The sequence below is a fragment of the Coturnix japonica genome, chromosome 2, assembly GCF_054131305.1.
Source record: "Coturnix japonica strain WE chromosome 2, WE-NBRP24, whole genome shotgun sequence".
NCBI classification, from domain to species: domain Eukaryota; kingdom Metazoa; phylum Chordata; class Aves; order Galliformes; family Phasianidae; genus Coturnix; species Coturnix japonica.
In genome coordinates, this window is record NC_140664.1 from 61,364,945 (window position 1) to 61,386,602 (window position 21,658).

A 21,658-nucleotide genomic window follows, 5' to 3' on the forward strand; every position below is an offset into this window, starting at 1 on the left:
TCACCAGAGTTCCAAGACTCTGCTGCTACCTCCACAGTGATGACTGCCAGTAATAGATTTTATTGTAGACCTACATGGAACATTTTTTTAGTTTGTACTGCTGCCCTCCCAGCCTACCACATAAAAGTCTTGAAGTACAGCCATGCCTCAAATAGATTTTATTACTATTTTATTGCAGGAGACGCTATGAAGTAACAGGGCTCAGATCACTCTCTACATACCTGCCACTTTTACTTCCTGTCCTAATGATCTCCCACTGATCACTCATAAAAAACAGAATACTAACTTAGGTAAGACTTTTTTTAAAACAAAACAAAACAAAAAAGGCAAAGCGACTCTTAGCACATACTATATGCGACTATCTACATTTTTTTAAATGTAACATATAAATAATGAAGTAATTGCATGACAGCACATAAAAGAGGTTTATGAAAAGGCTGTTCAATCAATACATAGAGCAAAGCATTGTAATTCATGAAGATTTGGTTATATTGCTGCATTTGAGTAAAAGCTTTGGAAGATTATCAAAATTAAATCTTTTTTTCTCTGTTCTCTGAAGGATACTGATAGAGAAAATCTTGGATAATTCAAGTGAAAAACATATTACACATTGAGTGCAAAGATGTTGTCTTCAACTAGACAGTTTTCACTAACTGTTACTTACATGCTTCTGACATCATGATTTTTTCAGGCAAGCAATTCACATTAGGCAAAACACATACAGCATTTCATCCTGCAGCCAGTGATGGAAGTGAATAGCTCCATTAGCATGGAGACCAACTGATTTCAGTGACCTAACCATGAGAGTTCCCAACTAATTGTCACTCCCTTGTATTAATACTTTGTCATCACATCAGTCCCAAGGAGGCCTAGAAAGAGCAACTGCATGAGGCAGTCTTCTGCATGGAGAAATGTACAACTGCACAGTGCCTACTAAACTTGTATCTGAATTCTCACACAACTTTCAGCTTTCCAAACTTTTAATTTCAGATTTGATGATCTATTCCTCTTTAGCATCAACACCTCTCCCATGATATGTTAAGTCAAAAGAAATGAGCAACAACTTAAGAACAGCTTCCTCTATTGTTCTGGAAATGCCTAGTGGTTTATGGCTTTTCATCACTCACTGAATGATTTCTGAAGGCACCCTAATAATTATAAGATATTGTCTTTAAAGACAAGTAGCAAATCTAATATTGGCATTGGAAATGTGCAAGTGACTGCATACCAGATACATGTACTGTGGTATTTTATGTCAGTTCTCTGATCTACAGAGCACAATTGTGCTTGCACGTACAAAGATGCTTCTTCAGGCCTCACTGTCTAGAGAACCTCTCTTACATTTGTAAGCTGAGACTTGACAATTGCAGTGAGGTGAGCAGAAAGCTACCCCTTCCCACAGAGCTGTATAAAGGCTGCTCACAACAGCGTGTTATCAGGAATATAAGACCTAATTTTTCCTAGATCTCAACTCCAAAATCCTAAAGAAAAATTGGGTCTAGATCCTACTCCCCTTCTCCATTAGCACACAGAAGAGGGAAATTCATTTGTGGTAAATATATCACACATACTTCTCTCATTCGTTTGTACCCATAACAGTACCAAAAGGCATGTTCCCTATGCTTTTGCCAGTTTATCCTCATAATGCTCACTTTCAGAATAAACATTTCTGTCAGCCAAGTCATTTTGTTGAATCTCCCGTGATCATTAGCATTACATGGCCAAACAATACTTGTCTTTTTCATTTAGGAGATTCCCTCCACTCCTCTCTTCCAATTCACCTGAAGGAAGAGAACAACAAACCTGAAGTATCTGAGCAACTTTGCTGCCAGTGGTAGAAGGGGGACCAAAAAAAGAGAAAGGCAGGAGGTTAGAAAAGAAGAGTAGACTAAAGAACGTAAAAATCTCCATTTAAAAGCCTGTTCCAGATCATGTAAAGCTGGCAGTGTATTTTGTTAATCCCTCTAGTGCTTCAGTGGAAAACTCACAGCAGGCAGCTGGATACAACATCCAAGGCTGCCCTTTCTTGTGTTTTTTTCCATTTCTGGCAGCATATTGTCACATATCCAGCATCTGTCCATTTCCACAGGCTATGGCTGTACATTCAATTGACCTAAAACAGTTAAAGGAAAAAAGAAAAGCTTTATAGGGTTCATAGGGCAATAAATAGATAGGGCTTGTGGAATTCTACAGGTGTGGGATTCCAGATACCAGACAGCTACCCGTGCATCACAAATCTCTGTAATTACTTGAGGAGTTTTCATATATACACACTTCCACCAGATAAGATTCCAAACTTCAAAAAACTGATAACACTCCCATCAAACTTTTAAAAATAAGAATAATGATGAAAATGTGACTTCTAATCTGATCTCCTGACTTGTATTTTGAATGTGGAGGGGCAAGAGGGGTGATCATCATTTAAGGGAAAATATTTTTATTAATACAGCTCTATAACTATCAATAATGTAGAAAGTAGTGTATTTCACATCCCATTTCAGAGATGTTGCTATGCTGTCATAAGATTTCCCCAGTTTGGATTCTTTTTAGTATTTCCTATAATTACTGTGAATGTAAGTGTTCTGATGATGCTGAACTAACAGTTTATCAGTAATTTTTTCAGTGCTATGGTTACAATCATTTAAGAAGAAAAAATCAGTGTCATGTGAGCATGGACAGCATAAAGATTTGCACTGTGTTTCGGTGTTAGTAGCTGTTAAGGTATCTTTTATACTACAAATACATCTCTGGACTTACTATGACTAACAGGTAAGTATAAGGGATAGAAAAATAAAAAGAATTAAAAAACATACCTCAAGTTTTGAAGTACTGACTGTAAATATTCATAAGATTGATCATGTGTTTGCATAAATGAGTAACTCAGATTAAAATATAAGTGCTTTAACAGACTCTTGCTCAGCTGCTGTATTCACAACCAAAAGATGCATATACCAAAGAGACTCAGCAGGTAAAATGTATTCTGTTCTTCCTGTCCAGAGCTATAGGGTGAACATAATTCTAGAAACTTAAAACCTTAATCATTATCATAAATTAGAAGGAAAAAGAAACAAATAATACTTACATTAAATAATGTTTATTTGATAATACTGTTTGAATGGATTCATAAAAATAACACAAAGATCAAAAAGACAAAAATAGAAATAAAAAATACCACATGATTAAAAACAGAAAGCCTCTTAAAAACATTCAAACACTATGCAATGCTAAAGGACTCAAGAAGGTTTCTGAGGACAAAAGATACAAGAGTTGAGTAAAATTCTTTGTGGTTAAAAAGCAATAGAATAGAACATTGCTTGCCATTAAATTCTGTTTCCTACTGACAAGTTTCCCAAGGAAAAAAAATACTTTGTTTACTCATAAATATATGTTTCAATAATGGAAATGTAATAGAATTTATAGATACTGTTCAAAGCAAAACCTAGGACCACCTAGCAACCAGGTAAATGAGTAATTTCCTTGTAAAAATGTTTTGCTAATAGTATGTAAGTACAGTTCCCTATGGAACTAAGAACGTTTGGGAACAAGGGAAGATTTTCAAGCACACCTTAACACCACATCCAGATTTGGAGACAACACTCAGAAGAATCTTCCACCATCACAGTTCTTTAAAGCTTGTATGTTATGTCTCCTTCAACACGGAACATATTTATTTCTGAATCACCACTGGGGTCCTTGGAGCTATACATCTAGTAGGCATTTTTCACTGGGTAAAAGGGAGACCAAATCCTTGCCTAAAACTCCAAGGTTTGTTTAAAATAGAGATGTAGAGGGTCACTCTTATTCTACACTTCAAGAGCAATTACAGCTCATAGATTAGCTGATATATTAGCTTTAGGTAGAAAACTATCATGTTTTAGTCAGAAATAGCTCTGGATAGTTGCCTTGAATAACCCAAGGTCTTCCAACTGCTATCTTTTCTATATTTGCAAAGCAATTTAGTTTGTTTTAACTAGTGAAAGTAAAACAAATCTCACACTTCAGTCCAAGCAAAATGCCCACCAATGCACTTCTTTCAGAAACTGCTAAATTCTTTCTGTATGGTGCCTTTTGTCTGCCTTCATTGTGTTCTCAGTCTGCAAGCATTAAAACACTAGAATTCAGAGAAGTTTTAAAATTTCAAAATAAGGTTAGAAAAAGAAAGATTATTTAAACCAGAACAAAGGTTGAAAATGAAATAAGCTACTTCTTCCATTATGTGTTGACCCTCGCCAAAATTCCTATGCAGCCAAGAGAACATGTTCTAAATATATATAAATAGAGAGAAAAAATGAATAAAGAGAGGAAGAACAAGATCCAAGTGAAGTATTCTACTTGATGGCACAGCCACATTAACCAAATCTGGGAATTAACTGTATATCTCTTTCTACTACTATTCTGTACTGGAAATATATTGATTTGAAAGATTCCAGATTAAAGTGGAACTAAGTGTACTCTGAAGAAATTTAGAAGAAATTCTGAGCCTGAACACCTTCACCAGATTGCTGTGATTGGCCTATACTACTGAACTCCCCCAGCAGAGTCAGCACATGTGCACTACATCTACATTATATATATATAATTTACCTACACAAGTAATTTTTATTCCAGTTTTGACTGCATTACTTTTTTACATTACATGGTGCACACTAACTAATGCATACATTCATGCATTTCCTTCGCTCAGATAAGCATTATATACTTTCAGTTTCTGGAGTATTGCAGTATATGCTTGCCTATTTTAAGCACTGTTATTAATACTGCAATTGTGGAAATTTATCTGTATAATGATCTAGTGAATTCAGAAATGTGCATGTTTGGATGTGTGTTAGTGCACAACTGCATTTGTATGGGTTCCGTATTTTGAAAATCAGACCTATAAACCATATGTTCCAGATGGTAATCCAGAAACACCATCAAATGATCAAAAATATTTACAGATAGTTCCCTCTTTCTACCCTACTCCTGCAATGTACAATAGTATGCATTGCACAAACTACTCTGAAGGGTTCAGGCACTACAAGACTTTATCAGGACATAGTGGTCAATAAGATGTATTGATGCAGGAAGAAACAGCAGATACTGGTGAAATGTAACCCACTCTGCTTTCATTCACACTGACACATACAAATACAGAGCAGCATAAAAATAGGGTAAAACATATAACAAGATGGTTCTTCATAAGCAAGTGAAAATAGTTCATCTATTCACTGAAATAGGAAATAATATAAGCCAAGGAGTGGACAGAAATCAGGATGCCCAAAAGCCTTCCTGGAGCCATACCAAGGAAACTTTGGTATGGGGGAAATTGGCCTTCGACAGCTAACCTTTTCCAGTGCCTCTGGATCTGAAAGAGCAACCTTAAAACAAAACCTTCAAGTGCCTTGCTTTTAAAGAGGGTGTTGGACTGAAATGCTTAACCATAAAGACCATCTCCTCTTTCTTTTAAATCACCAGTTGAACCCACTTAAGAAGTACACAAGGGGCACTGTGGATTTATTTAAAGATTAAAAAAGTGAAGCAGGGGAGAAAATATATCCCCTTGTTTCCTTAAAACTGCTGGTATTTCACAGGCTTCTGAAGCACTGTACTGTTTTACTAAATTGCCACTCGGTAGCATTTTAGTGTTGCCAAAAAAGACTGCACACTGCAGTGTTTAAAAAGTTAAGCTTTTTCTCAGGAAAGCTTTGAATTGTGTAGCCTGTCCCCCCAACAGTAGCAAGTGGGCAAAGGGCATGCTTTTAAAAAATAAATTAAGACAAACAGAAAGCTCAGCACAATGGAATTGGATCCCTGTCTTCCTCCAGTAAATATATCTAATATCACATGCCTATTCAAAGCAGGACAACGAAATTTCCCCTCAGTAACCTCATCAAGAGAAGTGGAGAAGGCAAGGCAATTGTTTCGCATCTCATTGTATTTGTGACTAAACCCTGATGCCAGCCACATGCTGATTATCTCTCGCGTTACATAAAGCTCTCCCGTGGTGCCAATTGCCTGACGTTCTGTTTGTATCCCATTACACAAAGTGCTGTCCTGTACTGCCTCGCTCTGCGCCAAAGCACTGCTCTTCACCACTACGCCCGTCTTTGTTTCTATGCCCGATTCTGCCCACATCTTAAAAGCCACCTAATGATTAAAGCAAAACAAGAATACTTCTTAAACAACAATTTTCAGTTCTATGACGAGATGAGAAAGAACACAGAATAGCTCAGGGATATTAAGGGAATACAAAAGTCATGAGAAAAGATCCCACAAAAGACACGATTGCTGCATGGTCCTCTGCAACCTGGACAGTTCAAATATTTTTATCACTTAAGGGTCATTCTGAAGAGAGAATTTTTTCTGCCTCAACATTTCACTAAGGCAATCTAGGATCAGCAGCACTGCTGAAGATAAAAGCATCCGTGGTATAGCTGTCTCTGATGATACACTACAACAACAAACAGCCAAAGGTCACTGTTCCAGCATGCCGTAAGCATGCTACATCACCAAAAGGCTGCAGGAGTGATGATGAATTACTGGAAAGGTGGCGGCAGTGCAGGAGTAGCACTTCAAGAAATCGTGTTCACCTGACTGTTGGAAGAAAGCCAACTCACAAAGTGCAGGACAATAGGAACTGCTCTCTTGAGTGTCCCAGAGGAATTCAAACTGTTCAATCAGCTGCACTGGCACTACTGTTTCTGGCAAGCCTTAAATACACAAAGACAAAAGTTAGGCAAATGGTCTTCCAGTTGAGGAGGAAGAGATACTGAATTATCAAATTTTTTGCCAGGGCACACAAAACAGAATCTTAACTCCTGCAGCTTGCAGCTTTTCCTGTAGTGCTTGGTAAAGAAGGACTGACAGCCAGCAGTGCAATATATTTTCCCTTAAATCACTGTACTAGGAGTTTCAAAATAAACTCCTTAATCTGCGACTTTCAGCATGTTTAAAAGTATTTCTCAGATCTCCAATAACCCTCTTTGCATCTGATAACATGTTAACAAAATATCAACATGATCCGTCTTCAGGAGCAAAGAAATCTCAAAGTAAGCAAAAAAAAATAGCTGTGTCCAGTCAGTCTCACTTATCAAAAGGCTGACTTCAGAGATGAGATTTCAACTTCACTTCAGTGAGGCACTGAACAGCCTTACTACCATTCACACAATGAAGGCGAGGGGTGGAAGATGCATAACCTCATCATTTAAAACACCTCTTGAGATTTAGCTACAAAGACTTGGGAATAAGTCCTGATACCAGGCGAAGCCCAATACAACCTTCTGAAAGGCTTAGATATTTCTTTTTGTTGTTGAATTAGTTTTCGTGGTCAGTCTTAATAGCTTAAGTCTACAAGAAAATGGCAAGGTTCTGCCTGAAAAGAGGTACCTCCAGATTCAAAAAAGCATTAAGAAATTCCCAAGATATATCAAATAGTTCTTAGCTTATACAGAGGAACAAGTAGAAAAAGAACATTATTAGTGCTGTCATCCAAAGCTCACAGTGGAGTCTTTCCATTTGTTTCTACTAGTATTGAATTGGGATGAAATTGCTCAGTTTTTTAGGCTATAGCGACCCTCTCCTAGAATCACATAAACATCAGTGGCTTTGAAGATAGCTTAACAGAAAAGGCAATCACTAACAGACGGTTATTTCATCATGCATTAAAAAGAAATCACTTCCAATATGTTAAAAAAAAAAAAAAAAAAAAAGTTAATTAATGCAATCAATCTGTCTTTCCCACATAACCTTAATGCTGCAATGTTCTTTCTTGCACTGTACATTGTGTCATACTGCACCATGCATTCCTCTTCCCCTCTACCATATCTCTAGGGTCAAAGGTAGAAGACAAAAAAAATCCTGGAATAATATCCCCAATAAATTACTGCTAACTATTACAATTCAACATGGGCATATAAACAGCACTTTAAAGAAAACTGAATTTGTTGAAAATTAAAGCAAACCTGGTGTTACTTTGAACAAGACGCTCGCTGATTGTTTTCAGATTTCCATTATAAAATGGGCTTTTTTGTTTTATGTGTTACATACCCTCTGAGGAAAGAAATTATACCTCAAAACATATGGGTTTTCAGAATTTTTATTTTTAAACACAATACTCAATGCCCATAAAACTTTGCTTGGAAGCCAAGGAATTTATAACAAGGTGCATTACAGCAAACCTGAAAAAGGGCTAAAGATGAAGAAAAACAGAGCTTCTCACTAATTACAATTACTAAGAAAAGATGGTAGAACTGAAAGCACCCTTATTTTGGGGACAAGTATCTGTGGTTTCATTTAGTGCTGTCTTCTTGCTATCTGTGGTTGTACAATAAACTAATAAACAGACATTTATTTTGTGTAGCAGGCATATTGTTTTCAGTCTTCTACATGGTAATTTCATTTCATTGCTGTACTACGTTACATGAAGAGCATGAATAAGAGATTCCTGCTTTCTGGATCTTAAGGAGTTTTCTCATGCACAGCTTTTATTTTAAAGCACATGTTCTATTAGAAGAACAAGCTTACACATCTTACTTTAAAGTGCTATATAAACGGGAATCTTGTTCAATATTCTCTTACTGTACAAACAGGCATGTCGTTAAATATCCTCATAGTGAATAAGCCATGACTAAGTGTGCCTCTCTATGCACTATCCAGCTCGTGTCTTGGGTGTGTTTCAGGCTTGTGTATTTAACCATCTGTGAAGTGAGTTTATAACCCACTAATGCACACCCAGGATAAGCTTTTTACTATTGGGAGAATGGCTCATTAATTTTACATTATGAAAAAAATTGTAAACACTCAGTTTTGGTTGGGTTTATGCAGTATATCCTTTTGTTATTGAAAATCATTTCCAGTGAGAGTTTAGAGCACAGAAAGGTGAATGTTATCATCTGTTTTTACCTAGGTTGTCCAAATCCTTGCCTTTTCTGTTACCTACTGGACTCATTTTTTCTCTCTCTGCCCTCAGCTACAGAAGCTTTACTACTTGTGTAGGGCTCTGTTCTACATTCATTCTTCCACTAAAAGCTGAGACCAGCATTTCAAAAGAACCACAAAGTTGTAACTAGAAAACCTGACAAGAAAAAGCAATTGAGAATATCATGCTTTACAAAGCACACCTTATACTCCCACTCCTTTCTCTATTTATCTATCCCATTTTCATATGTTAATGTTTTTATCAACCCACCGTGCACAGATTTGGTCTAATTGAGACATGAAACCACCACATGTACAACTGCTGTAATTTTTCTAAAAAGACTCACCCAGACAGAATGTAGCATTGAGAAGTCAATATCCACATCCAGAATCTGATTGTTTATTCATTTTCAAGTGATTTCTGTGATTTCAGAACCATCAGTTCCCTCCTGATGATCCCTCTCAGCCTGGTAACTGTTATCTTCCTGTCAGGCCTGAAAGCAGGTAGAGAATAGGAACTGGAATTTACTTTAAGGATGCTCAGTGGCATGAAGGGACCAGCAACCAGTATGCATGCATAAATAGCCAGTTTGTCTATGCAACCAAAGTTGCACAGATAAGTTGCAATCCATTTTATGAACAGTTCTGGACTTCACAAGTTTGGGAAGTCAGGCACTGCAACTATAAAATTATTCACTTTATATATATTAGTAAGTATAGTAAATAGAGTAGAACTAGAACAGAATAGAATGCACTGTTTTTCACTGCTTTTTATTCTTACTTCCCTAAAGCTACAAAATGAGCTTCTAATGAGCTTTGGGCAGTCACATAAATAGAAAACCTAACATTGTAATGCCTGATAGTGATCTAAACTGCTTAGATATGTTTTGTATTATACCACAAAACAGTGGTTTGTTCATGGAATGGAACAAAATTTGATGTGTTACTCATACTTTGGCCGTAGGCATGCATGTTTTGAAATTGTACTCTCCGATGTATTTCAGAATATGTTTGGACAACCCAAGTTGTTCTGTGAAAATGACCCAGAAGGAAAACCCTCTATCCATTAAAGACACAAATCACCAAAACATCAGTGGTTAAGTGTAGCCTACAGGATATAAAGAAAAATTTCCAATACACTGTTTATTTTCCCAGTTAAAAAGAAAAAGGAAGAAGATGAGAAGGAAGCACTCAGGAATAATACTGGAAAGCTGTAAATTAGCTCTGTGCGGATCCACTGCATAAATATTATACAATTCTGTCCAAAAGAAAGAAAATACCCTGTGCCAAAACAGAAAATCTCTTTGCTAAATTGTCTTTGAACATGATTGGACAGACATGGTAGATTTCATATAAATGTGTTCTCCCCTGAGATTTCCAGCTGCCATTTCCTCTTTCTCATGTGGGTGAATAACATAAAAAGTCTGAGAGTTTTCTAATAATAGCAGAAAATAATTTCTTCCCCACCTAGAAATTTTATACAACTATTAGGCAGATCCTTGTATTGGAAGTGTAAGTGGTGTTACTCTTACAACATTTTTACAACACAGACTGATAACCACATAGACAGACTGACAGATCAACAGGTAGGTATGCAGATTATCAAGGCAAGGAATTTGCTGCACTTGGGAATTATATCCAGATTCTCTAAGCTCCTGTCCTGTGTTTTAAATACAAAGTGATCTACATTCATTAACACTTTCTTGCAAGGTAGCAGCAAATACTTTTATACTGATTCTAGCTGTTCATTATTTTATATGCAGAAACATAAGCTTCAGGAGATTATTTCTGTATCCTTATTTATGCAGCTGGATCTAGAGCTTGAAAGCAAAGAGGGAAAAAAAACAGATTGAAGAAGCTTCAGACAGAGAAGTCCACTTCTATTTTTCACATGTGCAAAGTATGTTTGTATGCATGTTACAAACCATGAGCCCAAACAAAACATATTCGAATTGACATTATGGATTTGGCTTAATACTTTTTGCTTGTACTTCTTCAGAGTGATTCAAGAAATAAGCAGACTTTTTCATGAGGCAGAAAAACAGGTAAGCAGAAAAAGTGCTAACATTTGATTTGAAACTCTTGGGGATAAAGCAGGTCAGCTGCTCATCATAAAAGATTTACTGTAAGATGGTGTAATATACATTAAAAATAAAAAGTTAATGGTTATTTCCATTGGGGGGGGGGGGGGGGCAGACTGGAAAACAAAAAGAAAAAAGAAATGTGAAAATATTGACTTGACATTAAAATAACTCTTTTGGGAATAGTTGTATTTCAGTTTACATGCAGCACTATTTTACATAACTTTGGCTGTGAAAACGGATTTTCCATGGGCCTTTAGTTGAATTTATGCTAGCTTTAAGGCTATTTGCATAGCCAACAGAGTATATGGAGCCTTCGTGTAAATGAAAATCTGTTCTTTAATGTGTACAGTCCTCAAAGTAATAAAGATTTTATTATTTTGAAAGCTATGTACACCCACTGTGCAGTATCAAATATGCATGTTGTAAACACAGTGGGCCAAGTTCAGACATGATGTAAGCATGTGTAACTCAACTCACTTCAAAGGGACCACTTGTGAAACAGAACTCTGCTTCACATGGCTATGGGCTGCAGGATCCATGCTAGGCAGTCACGTTGTTTGAAATAGAATTTTTGAGTGGTATAGTGTTACATAACATCAGAAAGTAAAGCAGAACTGGGCTGTCAGTAATCTATGGGGTCGAGTATCAAAAGAAATATTTTTGGCTTAATGCGAGGCACAAAAAGCACTTCACGCAGATTGAAATTAAGAGACACTGAGAGTGCTGAGATGACATTTCACAGCAAGAATAGCCACAACAGTTTAAACAAGACAAGGCCTGTAGTTGCTATACTGCTACTGTATATGAGAAAAGCAATGACTGTAGACAAATTATAGAAAATTAGGCAAGGAGTAGGACCTTGAGAGAAAGGCCCACTTACAAGAAAGATTGGCCAGCAGTGACATATAAACTGATGCACAGGAGCAGACTAGGAATGAGATGGCAATGATCAGTGTGTATCATTCTCCCTCAAACTTTTCAACACCTACCTGTTGCACTGATTAGTTGTATTTTTACTAAGTGCATTAGAAAAACAGAAAATGAAATAGTAGGTTGTAAGATGGCAGGCACTAATTACTTTCCCTCCCTCTTTTAAGAATAGCTGGGGCGTTGGATGATACATGACACTAAAGATATGAATCATTATGGATCATCAGTTACAGAGTACAAGCTTGAAATTAAATGGAAAGAAAACCCAGAAAAACCACAAGCAAGCAATTCTGTTTGAAAAAGATCTGCAAGAATGGAAGAATGGAACAAATAAAGATAATTTAAAAGGCCCTTCTGAAACAAATGCATGCAAAAGTGCTTCTCACTTTATGGGCAGATGAGCCTCACTCCCAGGTGTTGTCTTCTAGCAGTACTGGTCAATACCAGTACCAGCTTGTGAATCTAAGCCCATCTTTGGAAAGTTGTTCTGATTTAGAGGATAAGTGCACGTGGACTTTTTCCTGTGAAAGTTGAACAAATTATTGTATCCTTTCAAAATCCCATCAAAGTCACTGTGAAATACTCCAGAGGCGTTTTATTTTGTAAATCTAAAAGTTGCAAAAGCAGTAAGATTTCATGAAACAAGGGAGGAATTATTTCTTTCAGCAATGAGGGAAATGCTGAAAATGTTCTTTTCTCCCAACATAAATAAGTGGCTGACTTACTGTTTCTTTTTCGTCAAAAGATATGGTGACAGGAATAATCTGTGATCTGGTAAGAATGTGAAAAAGCAGCATTTGCAGCCGTTTTGCAACTTAGTTTAACAAAAATCATCCAACACAGCTTGTACAAACTTCACATCAGATATGAATCTCAAAATAATGCGAAAAAGAACTGCTAATAAATATCCAGACAAATATAAGAGCTATTTTTCAAATGCTAAATGTATTCATACATGAGAACAGCCCTAAATGGTCATACTGCACTGGAATATACTCAGAGAGAGGACAGCTCCCTAAAGTGTCAAATACCAGTTCATTTTCAAATGACATTTATTGGCCTCAAGAGGAATACAACTGATGTAGTATTTGAATTTTGCCTGGAGAACAACTCTTCTTGTTTGAACACCCATTTGGTCCTGTCCACGCTTTGATGATATCCTGAAGTTTATACAACTTGCTTACTTAACTGATATTTTCACCCTGTCAAGGACTGCAAAAGCATACAGTGTACAAGGCAGTAATGAACTTGTGCTGTTAAATGGTGGATTCTGCAAATAAATGAAGATAGTTTTGACATTTTTTCGTGCCTTGAGAGCATGCTAGAGAGTACCTTCCATTCAAAATGAATACATGTATTATTCATAAAAAATTTGACGCTGCTCAAGTAACCCCCATATGAATAGTCCCCAGAAGATGTAGCGGTGAGCATATTAGTAAGTCTTTCACAGCAGTAAGTAGCAATATTTAAACTCTGTCTTGAAAAATATCAGCCATCTCTCAGAGACACTGAAGACTTTATTCAATAACTGACCCCAAGAAAAAAAACTATCATGAAAATACTTGGTCCTTTCAGAATCAACAAAAAAATGAACGTTCAATGTTTTTATACCAACAAGACAAAAAATTTTCAGTATCTGGAGTGTAATAGACCATATAAAGGGCCAAGCCTACATTTACATGCCTATGACTCCTGCCACCTCCAGTATCACACCACATCTGTCAGCATATCAAATACATCCAAAGCCGGAAAGGTTAGCACACAGTTTCAAAATTATTCTGCATAAATAGCTTAGGGGGTCACCATACATAAAGAAAAGAGTATGTAATTACAAGTCTGTTGATACTTAGGAGACTGAAGGAGAACAAAATTAAGTTTTGAATATCTGGATAATTTTCAGCTCAAGTTGGTGTTACAGTGCAAAGAGAAACACTGCAGTAAATGGAATACAACACCTACTGGTAAACATTAATATTTAAAATCTAGAATGCCTTTTAACATCAAATTCTTCCCTCTGCATAATCTGACTTGCATCTATTTGCTAATATATGATCATAAGTATCGTATTCTCATGCCAGTACAAATGATTGCCTGTATATTAAAATGTCTTTGAAATATCATAATATTGAGACCTGTAAAAAGCTATTAAAAAAGAAGCCTGTAAGAAGTAAGATGGCTTTTTCTAAATCTTTTCACAAATTCACAGTGCTGAATGATGTGCTTGATGCTTTACTTTTTCTGTAGTCTTTCTTGAAAGAAAGGTGTCAAAAGCATTCCTTGAATAGAGTAGTTCTGTTTGTGGTTTTACTTAGTGATGAGAAAGAAGAGGAAATCCAGCTTATGCTGGTGCGGAAGATTCCCTGTGCTTGAAGGAGCATACTGGGGGATAGGAAATGTCACCTTTAAGTCTCATTCTCCAGTGTGTGAGGTACACAGGTGGTTTCAGCGGCACCCCGCACCAGGAGCTGAGCACTGACAGCTAAGCACATGTTGGCAGAAGTCTTCAAGTAATCAGAGCTTCAAATGTAAAACCACTTTGTATAAAGATAATCCTTACATGAGATCTAACAATGAGCTAGACAAAGAATGGAGTGGTCATCCTACCAGATTCCTGACCTACCTGATCTCTATTTAGTTCTGGAAAAATATCCTGAAAATGTGTGATATCTTGTAGCATGTCCCAGGTCTATTCATTGCTCATTTTTGAACTCATCTAATGTATGATACTTTGCAAAAGCAAATGCCAGTTTCAGAAGTTCTCCTAAAAATCACAGCTGAAGAGCTAACATGCAACCCCTTGGCTTTAAAGTAAATAACATAACTATAAGTGTACAATAATGGCTTACTTGCATCCAGTTCAGTCATTCACTGCATTTCAACTCTCAGCATTTGTCTTTTGCTTACTGCTATTAGGAAAAAACTCCACTGTCCTCCATATACAGAAATAATAAGTAGAATAATGGAAAGAAGAACAAAAAAATTATTAGACTTAACTAACTACAGGAGACAAACAATAAAATCCATGCACAAACAGAGCAACTTTCAATGCAGAGACATGTGAAAAAAAAAAAAATTCTGTTTGAAATTTCATTTCTATGTACAAAAAATACAGGTGGGAAACACTGTTATCAATCAGTTTCATTCAGGTTTCTCTGTTTACAGAGAAAGTATTTTCCATGTGGAAATAAAAGAAACTTCGGAAGAACAGAAAGTCTAAGCTGCAACAAACTCCATCACTTTTAAATTCAGACACTTGTGTTACTTCTTTAGCCTCAGAAATAAATTTGCCTCCTTTCTTTTTGCATAGCTGTATTTCTCAAAAGTGTGTAGAAACTGATCACAGATACTCAGATTATCTTTACAGCAAGTATAGCATGCCCAACAGCTGGAAACCAAATATTCCTTACTCAAAGTAAACAATAGCAAAGAGAGGAGTGTTAATCCATCCTTTGAAACAAGTAATCCAGAAAAGCTTCTTTTCTGAGTATTTTGGAGAATACTTGGAGATGCATCAGTCTGAGAATCTGAGTGGCAAACCCTCACATTTTGAAGACAGTGAATACTCAGACACAAGAAACAGCCACTGGCATATCCATCTAAGAGCTGGTCTGTTTTTCATTTCCCAGAAAAATATCAGTAGTCATCACTAGGCATGAGCATTTTATGTTCAAAAGTCTACAACCAAGAACAGGTCCTCAGTGTCTCAGTTTCAGCTGTGATATAAATGCTTTCTTCATGGTATCTGGCATGATGCTATGTTTTGGTTCTAGGAGAAAAATGATGTTGGTTAGCACACCTACATTTAGAATTGCTGCTAAGCGGTATTGTACAGAGCCAGAACCTTAGTGAAGGTCCCAAGGAGCTGAGAGAGAACAAAATTAGGACAGATAATTTAAATTGGCCAAAGGGATATCCCACACCATATGACATCAAGAGGAAGGAGTTTTGAAAGAGGAAGGAGTTCAGTGCTTTCTTTTGCTGCTTGGGGGTTAGCTGAGCACTGGGGTCGGTGGGTGGTGGTTTATCACTTGTTGCACACAAGTGCAACATATATTGTGTATATATTTATCATAATCATTTTCTTTTTTCCTTTCCTCTACCTTAGTGAGTGGTTTTGTCTCAACCTCAAGTTCTGGTTTGTGTTTTTTTGTTTTTGTTTTTTTTTCTCTGGGAGGGGCAGCACTGTGTGGTGCTTGGCCACTTTCTGTTTTAAACCACAGCACTAGGGAACCTGCTCTCCCACTATGAGACCTAAGAAACCTAAAACCAGCACATACAAAGGAGGCTGGAAGATGACAGAACAAGCAGAACAGTTGCTACATCATGCAAAAGCAGTGAATATTGCAGTAGATGTTTATTACATAAAGCAGAATGGTCTTCTCAACACATCTGACAAAAAAGGGCTGTTCAGCGGAACAGAGGGAAGGGGATTCTACATCGTAAAATCTAATTCTCTCCTATGATAAGCAACCACAGCATGCAGTCCCTTTTGAATTATATTAAACAGAGACTGTAGGCTAAGAGAGTATTTGACTGATATTGCATAGAGAAGAATAAGTGAGCATGGTGAATACTTTCCTCTGAAGGAGTGTGTATGAGCTGCAAAGTCTAAACTTACAGATGGATCCTATAGATGGTGTTAAAATGGAACAAAATTCTCCCTCACAGTCCCTACCCCCCCTCCCCCATTTTCATGTGTACTACTACAAATGCTGGTCTGGCCTGCAATACAGATAGAAGGAAAAAAAGAAAAAAAGATGTTAACTCTACTAAATACAAATCAACATACTTGCAGCTGAAATGAGAAATAAATCAGGTCTGCATGTTCTACTTTGCATGAGGAAGTGGTTTTCCTGAAAGAAAAAGCTGGATGTCCTTAAAAACACATCATAACAAAATGACAGGAAAATAATGAGAAATGAGGCAAACTGTTGCCAGATCGGTATCTCAAAATCTGTTCAGTGATGGCTCATTCTCTAACTTGTACATGAATTAAAACAGAGCAAATGTTTGGCTGAAATGGACCTCAAGAGTAAGTTGTAAGATGAAACTTGCTCCTTCGAGGGGGACAAAAGAAATATCATGACTGATGATATCATCTGATTATAAGATTTATGAAAAAATCTCAAGAATTCTATCCTTTCACCAACAGTTCTTCCTTTCCAATCACAAACGTATGGTGGTTTTTAAAGTCTTTGCTTAGCAGTGTTCATTGTTTCTCTCGACCTTCTGTAACTGTTTCAAAAGTATATGTATAACTATACTTTTGACCGCCACTCAAAAGGTTCCCAAAGCTTTCCAGAAAGGTACTTTGTGCAGTGGAGTGTAATCTCTCAATGATTGTTTTTGCCCTGCTTTTAGTTGGGTAGCTCTATGGTTTGTATCCTGGGTACATCTTACCTCCTACTTCACAAATAGTAATATTAGATCACTGATAAAAATTTAGCATGTATGTATGAATTCATCTCAGTCTCATATCTGCTTATGTTGATCAGTTAGACTGTGGAACAAAAACAAGCTATTATCAAGTGTTTGTTCCAATTCAATTACAAAAGCTGTACTTTGTTCCTACTTCTGAAGAGTAATATTTATCTTAGGTAGCTTTATTTAACTGTATTTTAAAATGATGCCAACTTCAACTGGCTAAAAATGAAGTCTGTTTCGTAAAAAGTCAATAAAAATTTTACCTATAACATTAACAGGATTAAAGTTAGCTTCTGATGTCTATCCTTGAAGATACATTACTTCAAGAAAACAATTTAAGATTACAAAGAATGATAGAACTGTTTGTATTCAACTGGACGTTACAAGACCATCCACATCAACACCTCTGCCATGAGCAGGGGTCTTTAATTACACTTAATTTAAAGGAGGTGCTAGGTTCCTGTCAGTCTTTAAAATTCACCATCAATTTCTTGAGGAGATCATTTTATTTTAATAGCAATGACCAAATAGAAGTGTTGTTTTTTTGTGTGTGTGTGTTTTTTTTCCCCCCCCCAAATACCCTTAAGTATAATGTACTATGCAGTTCTTTCAGGAGGCTTGCTGTAGATTGAACTTTAAAATTATTCTAAGTAAAATACTAAACTCTCCCATGATACAAAAGAGAGAAGAGAAAAAAAATGTGTGGATTATACTAACTTAAAAACCCTAGGGATTAGACAGATGCATAGAGGTTCTCACATAAAATCCCCAAACAGATTTGTGCTAACAAGATTGAATTTCATATCTTGGGATGCTTAAGGATTGATTTTGCATGCACCTATTGACATAAGCAGTTTCCTTGACTTCAGTGGGTCTAACTGCATGAGCAAAGAAGATTAGTGAGCTTGAATATGTAAAAAAGTAGCTTTGCAGGGCAGAAAAAATACACTGAATCATAGTATATGTTTAATATGAGCTCTTGAGGAAATTGAGATCAGGAAGATGAATATAGCAACTAAACCACAATAGGAATGACCCATGAAGCAGAAAAATTTGCAAGTAGGAATGCTGAAGACAACAAAGTGGCTTGTGTCAATCACGTCAAGATGAAAAGTTATTTGGGGGTTAGATGCTACTTTATAAGGCTTAATTATTTCAATTCTATATGCAGGAATCTATGGAAAATAAAATACACTTAACAAATAATTATAATCCTGAGTTTAATCCTTCCATATGAATCTTGAGGACATCATCCTTCCAAAACTATTTAAAAACGTTTTCAGTAGTGAAATGTTTTCCAAATTTAAATAAATAAATAAATAAAACCAAATAAGCAAGCTAAAATAAAAAATATATAACCACTTTATTGCTAACGGGATTCAGACCATTTTTATTTTCCACTGGGGGTTTTATGGTCTAATGTGACAGAAAAAAAGTCTCTCAAAGTTTTCAGTGTGAAAAATTAATTTTTTGTAAATATATATATATATGTATATCCATATAACAGGAAGGAGATAAATTTATCAAATGCACTAGTATTCTCAGAACAAAAGTAACAGCTACATTTTCCACACTGGACAGCAGTATTTGCAGAGTGAATTCTGACTGAAGAATTCCAAAATATTTCTACCCATCAGAGTAGAATTAAGACTAAATGTCAACCTCTATAAGGAATCTATAATGAAATTACTAAGATTCATTTAAATCACTAGAATTCAAGTATATTATCACTAATAATATTTAAAAGGAAATACATTGTATCTAACTCCCTGTGCAGGCTTGAATTGTACTGCATCATTTCTGTGGAGTCTGGCTGCTCTAAAAAGTTCTGGATAACAAAGATGTCAGAAAGATATCCAGGCAGGGCAAAAGACATAGCCACTAAAATGCTATGTTCTACCTCCAAGATGGATAAGTTTATGTTGTCATATCTTGCATGGGCTGTGAGTACACTATGCATTTAAATGAATCAAAGGTTGAAGAGAAATCTAGCAATAAAAAATAGAATATTTGTCTTTAATCTAGTGATAATTTAATTTCTGCCACCTCACTGTATATTTGATCAAAGAGAATCGAAGTACTACAGAGAATGAGTTGCCATCAACTACACTATAATGTTGCTAAAACAAAGACTGAGCATAAGAAGGGACAAAGGATGGGTATAAACTATAAGATCACTGGCATGAAATGTACATATTCCAAAATTGGCTAGACTACTTAGCAATGATAGAACACTGCCTTCTCTGAAGCTGGCATAAATGATTTCAGTTATTATGAAGGCCAAATGGTCTTCATTATTTTTCATCAACTATGTGGTAGGCCAGAACTTCCTCAAGGCTTCAAATGCATTTTCTGTGACTGGCTCAAATCTTGTCAACAGAGATAGGCTTAGGATGATTATTTTTAGGTTTTAGTTCTTGCTTCCTTGGTCACAGCAAGATATTATTAGGTTCTGCTGATCTGATCAGAAATTCCAGTTTTAAAGGTAGCTGGAGTTGTTTTTCATAAGGAACGCTTCCAGATATTGTGATCTGTGGACATAAGTATGGATGAGTTTGTCAGATTTAGTGCAAGTTTCTGAATAAAGAGTTCAATTATTTCAGGACTGGCTACACACAGGTTCACAAGTCATGGGAACAAGCAAATTAACAAAAATCCAGCCTGCGGGCACAATATCAAGACCTTCAGGCAAACACTGCCCACTCAGTTGACTTCCACCTATCACAGATTGAAACTAGATGATCGTTGTGGTCCTTTTCAACCCAGGCTATTCTACGATTCTATCATTCTATGATTGATATCCCAGTGACAAGATTTTGAGCACAATTTCAATGGTATACCTCTTTCTTCATTACAGAATGAAGTACGAAGAGAGTTAACTTCCTAAATTTTATTCAACTTTCTGCTCATTGGGGGCTGCAGGCTATTTCAAGAGGAAGAACAGTGAAAAGGAGTTGTGTTTGAAGTAATCCTAATAGATTTTCTACTAAATCTCATGACCATTGCTAAATACAATGACGAGTAATGTCTGGTACTGATCACTTGTTTTGTATACACTCAAGAAAACTCTTTCAACTATGCCAGATTTTTTAAAATCATTCTTTCCTGTATATTTTCATGCAGAATAGCATACACATTTGTTTGAATCACAACAGGACATACTTTCAATCCAGAAACAGTTTTAGCTTATGCCAGTATAGAAATGCAGTGAGCTGGTAAAAAAATACTTCAATATAACAAATGAAATTGATGGAGTATTCCAGTTGGATCTTTCTCATAATGAAACAGAGAAGCCTACAGAGAAATTTGTACCAATATAATGAGTTTATAAACTAATAGTCCCCTGATAGCATCCAAATCAACTGAAGTTATTAAAAAAATATTGTAAGCAACTTTTACACAGACCTAGACTGGTATAAGTACTGCTCATTACTTCTCTAACTCCTGTCTAGCCATTCTCAATTGAATGTTTATGCTTAAAAGTTTTTACCAGATTGAAGACACAAGTCAATGCAAGAATCTCATAGTTAAAAGAAGAAAATGATTCACTACATTCATTATTTATATGGATTCCTTTGACTGCTCTCCCAGAGGCATATGTCTAACTCAGGCTGTGAAGGATGGCAGATTTTCTCAAATTAAAACAACATCAGAGTTTAGATGTTTCTGCTTATTTTCTCAAGTCCAGAGAACTGACTTCCCTTCATAGATGAAACAATTTATGTTATTAGCTAAATTTCACTCATGCCTAAAAAGACTTGGCTCTTTGGCACAGAATTTTCATATCATGTTTGGTTTAATTTTTTTTTTTTTTCAAAGTACTACAAGATGTTTGTTGGAAGGGCACTCAGTAAATGAATGGGAATGCCTTTAGAGAATGTACTGATTACAGACGACATGCACACACTTTTTGTAAAATACACCCCATTCACACACACATATTTAGGTAACATCAATGCAGACAAATATTGCTGCTAGGAAAGGTTATCAATCATACTATAAATAGCAATCCCAATGCCTAGCTGTTTCTCAGCTGTAAAATCCTTAATCCTTCCAGATGAACATGGTGGGGGTTGAGTAGGAAACAGAGGAGGGGAAGAGGAAATTATGGGGAAATGGATTCCCTCTAAAGAAACCAGTTCCACAAAGTCATAAACAGAGAAGATAAAAGTGTTTAATTCAATACAGAGACAACTATTTCAAGTGAAGGAAAAAAAGAATCAAAAAAAAAAAAAATAAAAAGCATCCAGGCAAGAAGAAAGTCCCTAGTGCTTCAATTTCTCCCAAGAGAATAACCATCAGATCATGAGCTACTTCTTATGAGC

The 21,658-nt window shown here is 36.2% G+C and overlaps 1 protein-coding gene across 13 annotated transcripts in view; it reads right to left on the bottom strand.

The window, feature by feature from the left end:
- SUGCT (succinyl-CoA:glutarate-CoA transferase) overlaps window positions 1-21,658 on the bottom strand; it is a 349,368-nt gene that overhangs the window by 153,972 nt on the left and 173,738 nt on the right. For 2 of the 13 annotated variants that reach the window (XR_014942655.1, XR_014942654.1), the window contains exon 13: window positions 9,243-9,389. The exons of the other annotated variants lie outside the window; for them this stretch is intronic. The gene's annotated coding sequence lies outside the window, so the exon portion shown is untranslated. The remainder of the gene's footprint in view (window positions 1-9,242; window positions 9,390-21,658) is intronic. 13 annotated transcript variants of the gene reach the window in all.